The 15,975-nt window shown below is 39.8% G+C and overlaps 1 non-coding gene across 1 annotated transcript; it reads right to left on the reverse strand.

The window, feature by feature from the left end:
- Nucleotides 1-4,358: 4,358 nt before the first annotated feature.
- LOC116458179 (U1 spliceosomal RNA) lies at nucleotides 4,359-4,521 on the reverse strand. The gene has a single exon (XR_004245241.1). It is a non-coding gene; the product is annotated as a U1 spliceosomal RNA (small nuclear RNA).
- Nucleotides 4,522-15,975: the final 11,454 nt, after the last annotated feature.

Here is a 15,975-nt window from a genome sequence, read left to right on the forward strand (position 1 = left end):
TAGCCCACTTTTTGATGGGACTGTTTGGTTTTTTCCTGCTAATTTGTTTGAGTTCATTGTAGATTCTGGGTATTAGTCCTTTGTCAGGTATATGGATTGTGAAGATTTTCTCCCACTCTGTGGGTTGTGTGTTTACTCTGCTGACTGTTCCTTTTGCCGTGCAAATGCTCTTTGGTTTAATTAAGTCCAAACTATTTATCTTTGTTTTTATTGCATTTTTTAAAATGGGTTCTTGCTCATGAAATCCTTGCCTAAGCCAATGTCTAGAGTTTTTCCAATGTTGTCTCTAGAAGTTTTATAGTTTCAGGTCTTAGATTTAAGTTCCTGATCCATCTTGAGTTGATTTTCGTATAACCTAAGAGATGAGGATCCAGTTTCATTCTTCTACATGTGACTTGCCATTTATCCCAGCACCATTTGTTGAATACGGTGTCTGTCCCCCACTTTATGTTTTTGTTTACTTTGTTGAAGATCAGTTGGCTGTTAAGTATTAGGGTTTATTTCTTGGTTCTCTATTCTGTTCCATTGGTCTATGTGCCTATTTTTATGCCAGTACGATACTGTTTTGGTGACTATGGCCTTATAGCATACTTTGAAATCAGGTAATGTGATGTCTCCTGATTTGTTCTTTTTGCTTAATCTTGCTTTGGCTGTGCGGGCTCTTTTTTGGTTCCATATGAATTTTAGGATTTTTTTTTCTAATTCTGTGAAGAACGATAGTGATATTTTGAGGGGAATTGCATTGAATTTGTAGATTGCTTTTGGCAGTATGGTCCGTTTCACACTATTGATTCTACCTATCCACGAGCATGAGCTTGGGGTGTGTTTCCATTTGTTTGTATTGTCTATGATTTCTTTCAGCAGTGTTTTGTAGTTTTCTTTAAAGATGCCCACTGTCACCACTCCTCTTCAACATAGTACTGGAAGTCCTAGCCACAGCAATCAGACAAGAGAAAGAAAAAAAGGGCATCCAAATTGGTAAAGAGGAAGTCAAACTGTTGCTGTTTGCCGATGATATGGTTGTTTAGCTAGAAAACCCTAAAGGCTCCTTCAGAAAGCTCCTGGAACTGATAAAAGAATTCTGCAAAGTTTCTGGATACAAAATCAATGTACACAAATCAGCAGCTCTTCTATACACCAACAGCGACCAAGCTGAGAATCAAATCAACAACTCAGGCCAGGCATTGTCGCTCATGCCTGTAATCTCAGTACTTTGGGAGGCTGAGGTGAGCAGATCACCTGAGGTCAGGAGTTTGAGACCAGTCTGGCCAACATGGTGAAACCCTGTCTCTACAAAAAATACAAAGATTAGCTGGGCTGTGATGGCGTGCCTGTAATCACAGCTACTTGGGAGGCTGAGGCAGGAGAATCACTTGAACCCGGGAGGCAGAGGTTGCAGTGAGCTGAGATCATGCCACTGCACTCCAGCCTGGGTCACAGAGTGAGACTCCATCTCAAAACAACACCAAAAAAACAACAAAAAAAAACCCCACAAAATCAGTAACTCAACCCGTTTTACAATAGCTGCAAAAAAAAATAAAATAAAATAGGAATATACCTAATCATTAAGCACTTTGGAAACAAATTAATATTTTGGAAGGTATTCAGATTTTTTTCCTCTATGTGAAAGGTAAATCATGATAAATTTATTTCTTCTTTTGTCTCTTGGGTCAAGAAAAGCACTAATTTAATGTCTTCTATTAGCTGTATCTTTTTTTCTGTCACCCCAGTTTTCATTTCAGGTTAATTGAAGTGTGGGTTTTCCAAATTGGTTTTTGCTTAGGCTCACTAAAGTTGATCCATTAGCTGTGAATTTCTTCCTATACATACTTTGAAAGCTAGAATTACTGAAAAGAGTAATGTTTTCCATTTAAAGGTACTTTGCTTATTATTTCCCAGGTTCTGATAGCAATATACTGCTCAGTGGGAAAAGATTTCTCCTGTGATTGAATGTTCCTATCACTGTGTTTAGGAAATTTCTTTCAAATTTTTCTCGTAATATTTTTCTAGTGCTGAGATCCTGCGGTTTGAAGGACTTTTATTTCAGAGACATAGGCCATGCTTAGTGGAGACTCATTCAGAATGGAAACAAAGCTTAAATGCTGATTATCCAAATACCCTATTTTGAATATGAGACTCTTTTTACTGAAAGGACAATTTGGAGAGATATATGGTCAAATGACTAGGCTAAATTTATCTATATTAATTTCCTAAACAATGTAGGTAAATTGCACATTTTAAAATATTCCAGCATCTCGAAACATGGCACCTACTCTCAATATTTCTAATAATCATTCACTTGTTCAGCACATATACAGCACTTAACCACAGGAATGCTTTGTAAAAGTCTAGGGGAACATGAGAAATAAGTCAGACACAGTCCCTGTTGTCCCTGTTTACAATCTACTGTGAGACACAGATAATTAAGGAGGTGATTATAATCATGTGGGAAAAGCAGTTCTTCCTGTAGATTCAGACAAGAGATTCCAGATTTTCAAGGGATCTACATCTCAAACCCAAAGAAGTAAATCCCTCAAAGCATAATGGGGCAGGGCAAGATGGCTCAAGACTGTAATCCCAGCACTTTGGGAGGCCGAGGCAGGTGGATCACCTGAGCTCAGGAGTTCGAGACCAGCCTGGTCAACATGGTGACCAGGTCTCTACTAAAAATACAAAAATTAGCCGGGCCTGGTGGTACACACCTGCAATTCCAGCTACTCAGGAGGCTGAGGCAGGAGAATTGCTTGAACCTGGGAGGCAGAGGTTGCAGTGAGCCGAGATTGCACCACTGCACTCCAGCCTGGGCAACAGAGCAAGACTCTGTCTCAAAAAAAAAAAAAAAAAAAAAAAAGAAAAGAGAAAATAAATTGAACTCAGGTAAGGAGAGATGATATGCAAAAGGATTACTGCAACAAGGGTGGGGAGACTCTTGCTCTAGGAAAGGAAACTGCAGCATTAGGGAAGGAGACTATAGCAATGCAGAGAGTACCATAACCATGAGATCAGTATGCATCTCTGAGGTGAGCAGAAAAAGGTCTTTCTTTCATATGGAGTAGTGAAGGCTACCAAGAATCATGTGGGGGAGTGGGATGAGGCAGTGGCGTGATCAAACAGTGGCTCAGTCTCTGTTGGTGGCCATTGCATTCTCTGGAGCAGGTCTTATAGAGAGGCTGTTCTGCATTCCTACATGCAAGAAAGGACCAAAGTCCAGGGGCCTGGGGGAAGGTGAGGAGCCTGAGCAGAGTTTGGTCAAGTCACATTGATGGCATTTTGTCCACACTGGCCAGTGGGAACCAATGGCTAATCATTCAGGAGACACAGAATGGGAATTGGAAGGTCCATGTCTGACCTTGTCATAGGTAAACAAGGAGGTCATCGGTGGGTTTTATCTAAATCTTATGGTGAAGGGGAATTCCTTTCAAGAAGTCATTTTTTGGAACACTGAAAGTGTGTGTTGGGAAGGGGTAGTTTTGTAATCTCCCCTGTTTTCAAGAGGCACAGGACTTGGGGAAAGTTCAGTATCACCAGTGCCTCTGACACAAAGTCACCTATAACCTTGAACACCAGGTGTTAGGATGAATGGAGTCCATGGTAAGTGCCAAGACAGAAAGCCATCAGCCAGTAGTGTTGACATTACATGGAGTCTTGCTAAAAATGCAGATTCTCAGACCTGTTGAATCAGAATCTTCATTTACAGTTGAGTCCCGGGATGATCCATCCACAGGTGAAAGTTTTTGAAGTGCGGATCTGGGGAACTCAGGAAAGCATGCTAGAAGAAATGATCCCCTAGTTAACTAATTCTCTTTCTCTGGTAATGCTCTGATTTGAGTGTTCACACATTAATTCATTTATAAAAACTAATTGTTTTTCCAAGAAAGTTGTATTAGTATCTACATGTTTTAGTTATATATTGCTCTGTAAACTACCCCTGAATTTAGTGGCTTAAAACAACAACAAGCATTTATTATTCTCACAGTTTCTATGGGTCAAGAATTTAGGTACAGCTTAGTTGGGTAGTTTGCAGTCAAGACATCAGTCATGGCTGAAATCAACTGAAGACTTGGCTGCAGCTAGAGGACTCAAGGTGGTCCACTCCCATAGCTGGCAAGTTAGTTCTTCTCCGTGCTAGGCTCTCTATCCTGGGGCTTCTCCATAGGGCTGCTTGGGTGTCCTCACAACATGGCGACTAGCCTACCCAAGAGAAAGAGCCAGAGGAAAGCTATCCTTTTTATGACATAGCCTTGGATGTCACATGGAATCACTTCCAACACAATGTATTCATTAGAAGCAAGTTATTAAGTCCAGCCCATTTTGGGAGAATGGACAGAATTAGGCTCCAACTTTTCTTTTTTTTTTAACAAGGGAAAGCATGAACGCAGTCTCCCACTGCTACACATTATGCAATTGAGTTTCCTACATTTGAGGAAATTGCAGGGGTCAGCACATTTGGAGTGCAATGGATGAGCCTGCCCTGGGAAAACCACCTTTGTGATCATGGTATCTCCCCTGCCAGATAAGTATAGGCTCCAACTTTTAAAGGAAAGAATGTCAGTGGAGTTCCGGACATTATACAGCATTGTACAGGTGGGCTTTGTAAAAGTCAATGATGTTTATCAATTTAATTTATTTGACATTTTGCTGCTGAAGACAGATAACTGATTCTGTTTTTCAGTCTCCAAAACTTACAAGAGCATGCTTCATGCTATTTTAACAAGACAGAAAATTTCAATTATCAGAATACTTTTTGAGAAAACTGTAATTGTTGGTGAAAGTCCATAATTCAAAGGTGGTAAGATAGAACTTTCGTGGGTGACAAGAGGATAACTTTGCAGTTTGCTTTGTGGCAGCATGTGGAGGTGGGAGGCACAAGAAAGAAACATAAAGAGCGGAGGGTAGAAGCCAAGAGATAGTGGAAAATCACGTGTTCTGTCCTGGTACTCCTCGCTGCTCTCCGGATTTTTAGTAAAGTTTTTGAGCTCATGTAATGTACAAGGCAAGTGGTGCTTTTTTTCAGACTGTGATGGGGCTAGGCTCTATATCTGGACTGAGTCAAACCAAACTAAGAAACACATGCAGATATGGAAGACCAACAGAGAGAAGCAAGCGGAAGTAAAGTCAGAGGAGTTTGCAGAATGGGGGTGAGAGATAAGGTGGACCATGGTGGGTGGTGAAGGAAGCCTCTCAAAGGCCACGGAATAGAGGACTGCAGTCATTTTTAGCTAGGTCTCCAAGGGACAGAGGGACCTTAGTTGACATGTGGATGGCACTTGATTTCTGGCAATTTTTCTCTTTTGCTGAGTAAACGGCATGATCAGAATATTATTTACTGAATTTCAGCTTTTGATGCTGACTATTTTAAAATAACATTAGAAAGTAACTATGAAAAATATCTCAAGTTAGAAGAAAATTTTTATTCATTTATTTACGTTTAGAGTGGCAAGGCATAGAGCTTGAAATGTAATTTCACTTACCAGTAACATGTTTACATTGCTGCCTTAATGCTCCCTCTGGAATCAGAATGATCTCCAGCATTTAGGGACCTCCTAGTTTGTAAATGCTGTGGCCCTTTTTTTTTTTCTGTTTCAGAAGCACACTCTTTTAATCTTACAAAATCCTGGCCAGGAATGAATGAATTATCTAAAACAAATGGTCAACGTGACCTTTTATCTTGCTTAATAGTTTGAAAATCTGTTTTGTGAAGCTAAAAGCAAAATGACTTTCCTCAAAAAGCTTTTCCTGTATTTGGGGTTATAAACACGTATTTTTGAGAAGACAGTACATTTCCCTGAATTTCATCTTCTAAAGGCTTAAATAATTTTCATAGTAAAACAAAATTGCCTCAAGTGCTATTACCTCCCTCTCCTAGACACCCATTAATATAAAATAAAACTAATCTATAATAAATGCTTGTTCTAAGAATGCTTGGCAGAAGCCAGGTATAATTTAACATTCTGTACAGCATTTGGTGATGAAGGACACATATTATTGTTTTGAAGCATTGCAGAAATTCTTTTTAAGCAAATCTTAGCTTTTAAAACTGAAGCTTAGAATTTTGCTCAGCCCGTTTCGTTTCCAAGGTCCCAGATATTGGGCATCTACAAACTCAAAATTGATAAAGTTCGGCATACAGAGACAGAATGTTTCTAGTTTATAAATAAAAGCAAGTTTTGCTCAACCCAATAAGAGCACTCCTAAAAAAAAATTAGTAAAGGAAATAAATAAAAATTATAATAAATTATTCAATAAAACCAAATCTAATACATCCAAAGAGTTCACAGTCTAAATTCCTGGAGGGAAGAGTTGGGTGGGTGGGCTATAAATCTCAAATGATTTTATTTCTTCCAATCCCTGTGTTCATCTGTGCTTTGCCAAATTCTCCTTTCATGCTTCTTAATGACCTTTCAGCCCCCTTTCATAAATGGTCCCGCTGAACATTTTGACCTATCACCAGCTTACTGCTCCAACCCAGAATGGAAGCCAATCTCTCCCTTTTTCTGGCACCAGTAGTCTGTGTAGGTAACTTTTCTAGAATAGAGGTCAGAAAATGTTTTTTTAAAGGAATGGTTAGTAAACATTTTCAGCTTTGTGAGGCATATGGTCTGTGTTTTGACTATTCAGCTTTGAAGTTATAGTGAGAAAGCAGCCACAAACAATATGAAAATGAATGGGCATGGCTGTGTTCCAATAAAACTTTACACTTGATCTTAGCCAAAAGGCCGAGAAGCGATTTCAATGAAACTTTATTTACAAAAATAGATGGTGGGCTGGATTTGGCCCTCTGGCTGATATGAAAGTTGTCAGAAGCAAAATAGAGTCACTTGTGACAACTGGAACTGGGAAAGGTCATAATGGGGGGGTTCTCATGCTTGTAGGCCTGATAATAAGAACTATCACAAACAAACTCTGCAAAAAAGCACAACCTTGCACAAAGGCCACCAAAATCTTACAGAGAAAATACTTCTGCAAGGACATCTGTCCAGCAACTGCTTGTCCAACCTTGGACTGACACCACCCTTGTTATTGATCCTTACAGCCGAGGATAATTGATTCAAAACAACTTATGTAATTCTTTTCATTTTGCCTTCAAAAACTGTCCCTTGCCTCACCTTCCTGATGATCTGCATAGTTTACTCTGGCACATGTATTTCCATTGCAAAGCCATTCCCAAGTAAGTATCATTTGCTTTTAGAGTTTCCTTCTCAGTCTGTTATGAAGGTTTGACGCTGCATGTCCTACAGCATGTCCCCATTTGGTTTGACATAGGAGCTGGAGGAACTATTCCACAGTGAGGAGAGGGAGAAAGCCCAGCTGTCTTCACGAAGCCATGGATGTTTCTCCTCTCTCTCCCATCATCCTCCTCCTCATCCCACTCTGAGTTTTCTGCTCATGTTGATCGTGGAGGAGCACGGTAGAATGGAGGTTCAGTGAGGGGAGCAGAATTGATTGAAATATCTCTCAGAGAGCCCTCCTGTAGATGACACCAGCTCCACTGTTTGCAATTCTTTGGGAATGCGGGGAAGTGGAGGCTCCTTTCGGTCAGTTTTAGACCCAAGTCTTGAGCATAAAAAGAGCCCTGCTCTACCTTCTGTGACACTCTTTACCACCGTGTTTTATTCCGTGGGTCAGTGATTGTAAGGATGGATACAGTTCAGGAATATAGAAATACAGTAGTAGTTCATCAGTGACAGCTGTTCGTTGACATTGTCCCAATCTCCATCTGTCACATTCTTGACAAAATTCCAGAACTTTCTACACATTCTAGTGTTGCCTAAAATACGAAGTGTTTAAAAATGTAGTTCATGTTTCTTTTGCTTTACTGAGATAGAGGTTTTTTTTTTTTGTTGTTGTTGTTGTTGTTCTTTTGTTTGTTTGTTTAATTTTTGCATGTTTTCAGTTAACTTTAGCTTTCCAGGCTGGAGTGCAGTGGCACAATCATAGCTCACTACAGCTTTGATCTCCCAGGCTCAAATGATCCTGCTGTCTTAGCCTCCCTAGTAGCTGGGACTATGCCACCATGCCTGGCTAAGATTTTTGAGATGAGGTCTCACTGTATTGCCCAAGCTGGTCTCAAACTCCTGGGCTCAAGCAATCCTCCCATCTCTGCAAGCTCTGAGATTACAAGTGTGAGCCACCACACCCAGCTGGCTTGACATTTTTGAGTCTCCTATCCCTTCTGACCCTTAATGAGCATTCTTCTCTTCCTTAATCCTGTTTTATTTCAAATACTTTATTTTTATGGCCTCCATAATAACACCTATTAGACTACTTTTGTGATTGTACTTTCCCTAAAGGCGTATTTTCCCATCAGCCTAAGAATAACTTCCTTTAGAAATGATTCCTTCCCTTCTCCTGTCTCACTTGGATGTATCCCATGGCCTCACCAGCTGACCCTGGCTGCTCTGCTCTCCTCCTTGACTTAAATGAATTTTCAGCTCCTGCTATAAGCCACACTGTTCCACATCCTGGAGCTACAAAGATGTAGCTTCTGCCTTCAAGGAGCTCACAGTGCAGAGAAGTGAGAAGACAAACATAAAAACAAGCCAGTGACACCAGGGGCAATTCCCTCTCTTTGGTGGACTGTAGACACTCCTGCCTGTAAACTGGGCACACTCTTAGTCATATGGGAAAGGTTCGGGCTGTGGTACATTATTGCACTCCAAGACAAGGACAGAGGAGTGGCACCTCTTAAACCTGGAGGCTGAGCCAAGGTACTGTTAACTTGTGGCTCATGGTTCAAACCATTCATACCATGGTCATGAAATGTACTCACCATCCCACCCCACCAAAAGGGCAGAGCTCTCTTGCTATGGGGCTATGCTGCCCCTGTTGGGCCCACTGCAATGAAGAATTTAAATGGAAAATGATCAGGGTCGTGTTGTTCCTAACAGATTCCAGATTCTTCTGATTACCCTATACTAGATCTTATGGGGGGAAAAACCCAAAGATCCTGCCTTCAAATTGCATATGGTCTGTTTAGTAGAAAGAATAGTCAAGAGACACAGAGAAGAAACAACCAAATAATTTTTATAGAACAACATATCAGCCAGCACAAATTAGTCTAGCAGAGTGCCCACTGAGAGAACACAGAAGATGAGAGAATAAACAAAGATGGTCGTGGTTGCCTTCCAAAGGAGGAGAGTTTTGAGAATTTAATTTGTTTCCAATCTTTGCTATTATAAGGTATATATTATGATGAACCTGTTGATTCATAAATCTCTTACTATATTTTGGATAATTTTCTCAGGACAAATGCTCCCAAATAGAATTACTAAGTTAAACGGATATCAAGGAAATAAACATTTTTTAAGAGATTTTGATATATTGCCAGGTAGATTCCAATTGCTGTCTAGAAAAGATTATATAAATGTATGTTCCTCACCCCCAAGAGTGTATAAGGGTATCCATCTCACACAAACTTGGAAGCATCAATAATTATGATTTTTTAAGATCTGTAATATAGCAAGTGAAAATATCTAATTTTTTTCTTTGCATTTCCTTTGTGCTAGTGATGTTGAACATTTTATCATATGTTTATGAGTCATCCTTGTATCCTCTTTTACCAACTAGCTGTCTTTTTTGTCTTTTGCTCCATGGGTCCTCTGTAGATGAGTTATATAATAGCAGTAGAACAGCATCCAAATCAATATGCTAGGTTATTTTGTAACTTTAGACTGATACGGCATTCACAGTTGAAAGGTGTGGTTCTTAATACAGCTCAAGGAAGTTATGTCCAGATAAACACTCTCAGGTCAGGAAACAATTCTCCAAGGAGTATGTTAGAGTTCTACTAGAAACACAGCAAGGGTTACAAGTATCAGCTGCTGCCTGAGGTATGTATATGTGTTATCCCCAATTTTGATCAAAACATTTGATGAATAAAGGGGAACAACAATGAGATACCATCTCACATCAGTTAGAATGGCTATTATTAAAAAGTAAAAAAATAACAGATGTTGCACAGTTGCAGAGAAAAGGGACTGTTTATACACTGTTGGTGGGAATGAAAATTAGTTTAGTGCCCTGTGGAAAACAGCTTGGAGATTTCTTAAAGAACTAAACACAGAATTGCCATCCCACCCAGCAATTCAACGTTACTAGGTATAGCCCCAGAGGAAAATAAATTGTTCTACCAAAACGATAACTGCAAAATAAATTGTTCTACCAAAACGATAACTGCACTTGTTGGCCGGGCTAGGTGGCTCACGCCTGTAATCCCAGCACTTTGGGAGGCCGAGGTAGGCAGACCATGAGGTCAGGAGTTCGAGACCAGCCTGGCCAAGATGGTGAAACCCTGTTTCTATTAAAAATACAAAAATTAGCTGGGGGCGGCGGCATGCGCCTGTACTGTAGTCCCAGCTACTCGAGAGGCTGAGGCGGAAGAATTGCTTGAACCCGGGAGGCGAAGGTTACAGTGAGCCAAGATAGCACCACTGCACTCCAGCCTGGGCAACAGAGTGAGACTCTGTCTCAAAAAAAAAAAATGATACTTCCACTTGTATGTTCACTGCAGCACTACTCACAATGCAAAGAAATGGACTCAACCTAGATGCACATCAATGGTGTATTGGATAAAGAAAATGTGGTACATATGCAATATGGAATACAATGCAGCCATTAAAAAGAATGAGATCATATTATTTGCAGCAACATGGATGCAGCTGGAGGCCATAATCCTAGGTGAATTATAGAGAAAACGGAAAACCAAATACTCCAACATGTTCTCACTTATAAGTGGGAGCTGAACGTCGGGTATGCACAGACACAAAGATGGGAACAATAAACACTGGGGATTCCAAAAGAGTGGAAGGAGGTGGGGGCAAGGGTTGAAAAACTACCTATTGGGTACTGTGTTCACTTGGACACTAGAAACCCAAACCTCAGCATCACATAATATACCCATGTAACATGCCTGCACATGTACTCCCTTAATCTAAATTTTATAAAGTAAAAAAAAAAAAAAAAAAAAAAAAAAGACTAGTAGAATCAACAAAGTGCATTCTAGTATAAAATGATACAGGTCTGTATGCAATTGTGGTTGAGTTTATCTTGCAATCTCAATTTGGAGGAAAAAAAGGAAGAATTTGGAATTGATTTCTTAACCTCATATCATATTAAAACTGGGTACATTTTTACAAACTTAGCTTCCTGCCAAATCTTGAAATTAGCCTAGATTAACAATTAAGTTAATTTTCTAGATATTTAGATTTTCCCATTGAAGATATACAGATGTGATAAATATTTAGTTTTTATTTTGTAGAACAAAAGAAGAAAAATGTGTTTGGATTACCAGATCCCTGACCCTCTGTGTTTGCTGTTGTTGATTATTAAGGCATTTTCATATAGGCTTAGATTATTTAAATATCACAGCTATATGCATAAGTATCAGTCATAGTTCTGCTTTTTTCTTATTAATAATTTTTAATTAAAAGAAATATAGAATTTGGCATGAAAAAACAAAAGTACATAGAGTCTAGGCAGAAAATATCTCTAAGGGTCATGAAATGTGACATTGTAGAAGCAAATCTAACACACACAAAAATGAGTATGTAGAAATGAGTTTCAGAATATGGCATATGATTCAGGTTCTTCTTCTGACTTTGTCTGATGGGGTGACATCAAAAGGTGATCATTTTAATATTTCATCATCTCTGCATTTATTTTGTTTTGTATATTTTAACAAGTGCTTTCAGGCTGCAGGTATCTGTTGGAAACATTTAGCTCTCTTCCAGCTAAATGAATAAGTAATGATGCTATGCCCTTTGCATTCAAATGAAAGGTTATAAACCACTCTCAGTAGGGTCTGGCTTTGAGTCATTTGGCCAAGGAAAATGACAGATTCTAATGTGGAACACTTCATACTGTCTTTGAAAAACCCATGAATGCCAAGAAAGTGGCTCAGGATTTACCATGGAGGAGGGCTCTGTGTGATGCAGGAAAGGCCGTGAGAAAGGACAAAGAGATTCGGGCTCATGGTCATCTGTATTGGCTCCATTTCCAATGTGTTCTAATATTGGAATCCTGTGAAAAGTTTGTTTGAAAATAGATATATGATTTTGCAAAAAAAAAAAAAAAAAAAAAAAATTGTGGGGGGGTGGGCAGGTGTGGTGGCTCACGCCTGTAATCCCAGCACTTTGGGAGGCCAAGGCAAGCAGATCACCAGAGATTAGTTGCTGGGAACAGGCCCTCCAACTCTGGCCATAAACAGACCCCAAAACTGGCCATAAACAAAATCTCTGCAGCACTGTGACATGCTGCTGATGGCTATGACACCTACGGTGAAGGTTGTTGGTTTACCGGAATGAGGTCAAGGAACGCCTGGCCCACCCTGGGTGGAAAACCGCTTAAGGCATTCCTGAACCACAAACAATAGCATGAGCAATGTGTGCCTTAAGGACAAGCTCCTGCTGCAGATAACTAGCCAGAGCCCATTCCTTTGTTTCCCATTTTAGTTAATCTGTAATCTATAGAATCAATGCTTATCACTGGTTTGCTGTCAGTATATATGTGGGTAAAACTCTGTTCTTGGATCTCAGCTCTGAAGGCTGTCATCCCCTGAATCCTACTCTGCCCTCTATATTTCTCTGTGTGTGTCTTTAATTCCTCTAGTGCTGCTGGGTTAGGGTCTCCATGACCAAGCTGGTCTCGGCAATCAGGAGTTCCAGGACAGCCTGTCCAACATGGTGAAACCCCATACCTACTAAAAATAAATAAACAAAAAAATTAGCTGGGCATGGTGGTGTGCGCCTGTAATCCCAGCTACTTGGGAGACTGAGGCAAGAGAATCGCTTGAACCAAGGAGGTGGAGGTTGCAGTGAGCCAAGATCCTGCCATTGCACTCCATCCTGGGTGACAGAGTAAGACTCCATCTCAAAAAAAATTTTTTCTTTTTTTTTGCAAACTACACCTCTTATTCCATAATCTGCATTCCACTGTATAGACATACCATCATTTATCCAGTCTCCTGTTTATGTACATTTGGGCTGCTTCCAACTTTTCAGTATTATAAATATGTCTTCTTTGAACTTTGTTGTGTAAGTCATGTTGTGGACATATTTTTTCTTTTCCGTTAGGTCAGACTCGATGGGTCAAAAGGGGAGTCTATGTTTAAGTTTATAAGACATTGTCAAAATATTTTCCAAATTGATTGTACCATTTTAGGGTCTCATTTGCAATGCATTAGAGTTTCAGTTGCTCCACAGTCTTACAGTATTTGGTGTTTTGTGGTAGCTCATTGGCAGGTTTTGATTTGCATTTCCCTGAGGCTTAATGATGTTAATTATATTTTCATGAGTTTATCGCCTCTGTGTTCATCTTCTTTTGTGGAGTATGAAGTCTGCTCAAGTCCTATGCCTCTATTTTTATGGGTTGTATTTTTACTTATTGTGTTGTAGGAATTCTTTATGTATTCTATATATGGGCCCTTTGGCAGATAAATGTGTTAATAATTTCCGCACTCTGGCTTGTCTTTCATTTTCTCAGTGGCATCTTTTACCATTAAACTTCTCATTTCTAGCTCTTTCTCTGTAAGAAGTTTAAAAGGTTTTGATAAGGTTGTATTTATCAAACTTTTGTCTTCTTTTATGAATAGTGCTTTTGCGGTTTAGTTCAGAAATATTTGAATAGTAGTGATGAGAGAGGACATCGTTGCCTTGTCCTTGATTATGCCTTGTTCCTTGCTATTGGTTGTTAGTCATTAACAACAAACATTTGCTTTTAGAAAAGAAATTAGTTGTAGATTTTTCATAGATGTCCTTTGTTAAGTTTGGGAAGTTCCCTTCTATAGTTTCCTAAGGATTTTTTCCATGGGTGTTAAATTTTTACAATATGTTTACTGTATCTATTGAGATAATCATATGTTTTCCTCTTATTCTGGGATTCTGTTATTATTTACCATACTATTATATTAATTGGTTTTATAATTACATTGAGTAACTTTATAACATTAAAAACTTTGCATTTCTGGGATAAAACTCAAGGTTGTAGAATGTATTACCATTTTCATTTTGTATTAGTCCATTCTCACATTGCTATAAGAAAATAACTGAGACTGGGTAATTTATAAAGAAAAGAGGTATAATTGGCTCAAGGTTCTGCAGGCTGTACAGGAAGCATGATGCTGGCATCTGCTCAGCGTCTGGGGAGGCCTCAGGAAACACATTTCTGGTGGAAGGTGAAGCAGGAGTAGGCATTGCTTACATGGCAGGAGCAGGAGCAGGAGCAAAAGGGCAGGCGGAAGTGCTACACACTTTTAGACAACCAGATCTTTTGATAACTCACACTCACTATCACAAGAACAGCACCAAGGGGATGGTGCTAAACCATTCATGAAGAACAACTCCCATGATCCAATAACCTCCCACCAGGCCCCACCTCCAACACTGGGGGTTACAATCCTACATGAGACTCGGACATGCCCCACTGTTAAAAACCCCCACTGATGTGCAGTTGGTTTCAGGATGAGTGTAAACTCTTTAGCATGTATTAAATCCTTCACAGATATTCAAGGTCATTTCTGATCATTCCTAGTTATGTACCATAGGTTCCAGCCTCCCTGTCTTTTCACTATTCTCTGGACACCCATCATCCTTCAAGCCTCTCTACATTTGCACATGTTGCTACTTTATTTAAAATAGTCTTCCTTCTCTTTCTATCTGAAAACTTTCTGCTCATCCCTGTCAGAACCAAAGCTGAAGTTTTCCACCATAGCGAGCCATTCCTTCTAGTCCATTTAAAGTCATATGATCCTGTGCTGTAATTATCTGCCAACAAGTTTATTTCTCCACTGGACAGTGAGCAGCTTGATGGTGTTACTCACCGTTTTTTTTGGAAACAGGGTCTTGCTCTGTTGCCCTGGCTGGAGAGCAGTGGTGTGATCACTGCTCACTCTAACCTTGAATTCCTGGGTTCAAGCAATCCTCTCACTTCAGCCTCGCAAGTAGCTAAGACTTCAGGGATACATCACCATGCCCAGTTAATTTTTGTTTTTTACTTTTGTAGAAGCAGGATCTTGCTATGTTACCCAGGCTGGTCTGGAACTCTGGACCTCAAGGAATCCTCCTGCAGTGTCTCCCGAAGTGTTGGGATTACAGGCATGAGCCACCTTGCCTGGCCCTGATCTTACCTTTGATCCTCAGCACCTAATAAAGGGCCTGGGATGAGTAGAAACTCAAGAAATGTGACCAAATTAACAAAGGAAACGGAGGATGGCATACAAAAGAAAACATGCTATACCTGCACATTTTTAAATGTTTTCTCTAAATGTTTTTATTTCCTTTTATGATAAAGTCAGAAGGAAATAAAACAGGGCCAGGTCACCAAAGATTGTACAGTTCATTTTCATTCCTGGGTTTTTCCAGCAAGAGCAAGATTATGGTTCTCCTATTGGGCTGCATCTGCATTCAGTTTGAGTTGTCCTGTTCTCAGCAATACATATGATGATTAACTGCTAGAATTCAATAATGGGCAGTAAGATTAAGTGATGATGGAAGATTAATTTAAATACAGTCTGAGGTTAAGTGAGGAAAAGCAAGTATTTTATTTTTGTCAAAATTTGAAGTATTATTAATGCTGGGATCAGCGGTATAACTAGAAATAATAGATTAAAATTAAGAAAGGAAAATTTTTAGAGAAAGATGAAAAGGCGCTAGACAGTGAGACCTACTAGACTGTGAAATAGGCTTTCAAATAAAGTGATGGAGCACAAGCCCTGGAGACATTCTAAATAAAGGGACAATGGACTAGAAAGTGTTTTGCAGAGAAGAATTCTGCATTGATGACTGGAGCTAGAAGGGGGCAGGGAAATGGGACGATGACCAGATGTGGCCCATGGCAAGGCCGTGCATTGTGAAGGGAGGAGGAGGGTCTGAAATCTGGGAGCCCTGCAGAGAGTTTGCTGAAGAGTGAAGAAAGGACGGTGTTAGTAATGGGAGGAGGGACACTGGAATCCGAATTAACATAGCACACAGAGAGATATTC

This window comes from Hylobates moloch, unplaced genomic scaffold, assembly GCF_009828535.3.
Source record: "Hylobates moloch isolate HMO894 unplaced genomic scaffold, HMol_V3 SCAFFOLD_18, whole genome shotgun sequence".
In the NCBI taxonomy this organism is placed as follows: domain Eukaryota; kingdom Metazoa; phylum Chordata; class Mammalia; order Primates; family Hylobatidae; genus Hylobates; species Hylobates moloch.